This window comes from Ciconia boyciana, chromosome 32 (assembly GCF_034638445.1).
Source record: "Ciconia boyciana chromosome 32, ASM3463844v1, whole genome shotgun sequence".
Classification (NCBI taxonomy): Eukaryota; Metazoa; Chordata; class Aves; order Ciconiiformes; family Ciconiidae; genus Ciconia; species Ciconia boyciana.
The window spans coordinates 253876-256214 of record NC_132965.1 but is presented as its reverse complement, the minus strand read 5'-3'; positions in this window follow the sequence as shown (position 1 = coordinate 256214).

Here is a 2339-nt window from a genome sequence, read left to right as displayed (position 1 = left end):
AGGGGGGGGACGCGGTCGTGGGGGGGGAGCCACCGATTGGGAGGACGGGGGGAGAATTTGGGGGAAGTTTGGCCAACTTTGGGCAACTTGAGGCGGCCGCAAAGCGTCCGTCCGTCTGTCCGTCCGCTCGGGCCCACGGCGGGGACCCAGGCGTCCGGGCTGTGTGTGTCCCCCCCCCCAGTGCCCCCCCCCTTGGCAGGGAGGGGACGCGGGCGTCCGGCAGGGAGGGGACGCGGGCGTCGGGGGGGGACGGGGGCGCGGGGCCCCCCCAGCAGGAAACGCCTTTGTTGAGCGTTTCCCCGGGTCGGGCGGGGGCAGGATGTGGGGCCACGACCCCGGGAGGGGACTGGGAGGGACTGGGATGGACTGGGGGCGCTGGGGGGACTGGGATGGACTGGGGGGTGCTGGAGGGGGACTGGGACAGGCTGGGGGCAGTGGGATGGACTGGGGCGCACTGGGATGGACTGGGAGGGGTGATGGTAGGGACTGGGATGGACTGGGGGTGCTGGAGGGGGGACTGGGACAGGCTGGGGGCAGTGGGATGGACTGGGGCGCACTGGGATGGACTGGGAGGGGTGATGGTAGGGACTGGGATGGACTGGGGGGTGCTGGAGGGGGGACTGGGACAGGCTGGGGGCAGTGGGATGGACTGGGGCGCACTGGGATGGACTGGGAGGGGTGATGGTAGGGACTGGGATGGACTGGGGGGTGCTGGGGGGACTGGGACGGACTGGGGGGCGCTGGGGGGGGACTGGGACAGGCTGGGGGCAGTGGGATGGACTGGGCTGCGCTGGGATGGACTGGGAGGGGTGATGGTAGGGACTGGGACGGACTGGGGGGTGCTGGGGAGGGACTGGGACGGACTGGGGGGGCACTGGGACAGGCTGGGGGCAGTGGGATGGACTGGGCTGCGCTGGGATGGACTGGGAGGGGTGGTGGTAGGGACTGGGATGGACTGGGGGTGCTGGGGGGACTGGGACGGACTGGGGGGCACTGGGACAGGCTGGGGGCAGTGGGAAGGACTGGGGTGCACTGGGATGGACTGGGAGGGCACTGATGGGAGGGACTGGGATGGACTGAGGGGTGCACTGGGGGGACTGGGATGGACTGAGGGTGCACTGGGACAGGCTGGGGGCAGTGGGATGGACTGGGGGATGCTCGGGGGGGACTGGGAGGGGTGCTGGGGGGGACTGGGATGGACTGGGGTGCACTGGGGGGACTGGGATGGACTGGGGGGGACTGGGATGGACTGGGGTGCACTGGGGAGGGACTGGGATGGACTGGGGTACACTGGGGGGACTGGGATGGACTGAGGGTGCACTGGGACAGGCGTGCTGGGGGGACTGGGATGGACTGGGGTGCACTGGGGGGGACTGGGAGGGGTGCTGGGGGGACTGGGATGGACTGGAGGGATGCTCGGGGGGACTGGGAGGGGTGCTGGGGGGACTGGGATGGACTGGTGTGCACTGGGATGGACTGGGGGTGCTGGGATGTACTGGGGTGCACTAGGATGGACTGGGAGGGGTGATGGGGGGGCACTGGGATGGACTGGGGGCACTGGGATGGACTGAGGGGGGTCCTGAGGCAGGACTGAGATAGATTGGGGTGCACTGGGATGGACTGGGAGAGGTGCTGGTGGGGACTGGGATGGACTGGGGTGCACTGGGATGGACTGGGAGGGATCTGGAGGGGACTGGGACAGACCGGGGTGCACTGGGGAGATCTGTGGGGGTTCTGGGACAAACTGGGAGCACTGGGATGGACTGGGGGCATCTGTGGGGGTTTGGGATGAACTGGGGGCACTGGGATGGACTGTGGGGGTTCTGGGACGGGTCTGGGATGGGTTGGAGGCACTGGGATGGACTGGGAAAGGTTCTGGGGGGACTGGGAGCAGACCTGGAGGGGACTGGGACAGACTGGGGTGCACTGGGGTGGACTGGGGGGACCTAGAAAGGGGCTGGGTCATACTGGGGGGCACTGGGATGGACTGGGGACACTGGGACCTACTGGGAGGGCTCTGAGGAGGCCCTGGGGGTGGACTGGGGAGCCCTGGGGGCACTGGGATGTACTGGGATGGCTCTAGGGAGGGACTGGGACGTACTGGGAAGCCCAGGGGGGCCCTGAAGGGGACTGCAATGGACTGGGGAGACCTGAGGGGCTCGGGGGGGGGCACTGGGACATACTGGGAGGGCCCAGAGTTGGACTGGGACATACTGGGAGGCCCTGGGGACACACACACAGGGAAACTGAGGAATTAGGGAAACTGGGGAGGGGCACTGGGCAGTACTGGGAGGGACTGGGAGCGTGGGGGGGCACTGGGAGAGACTGGGGGGACCCAG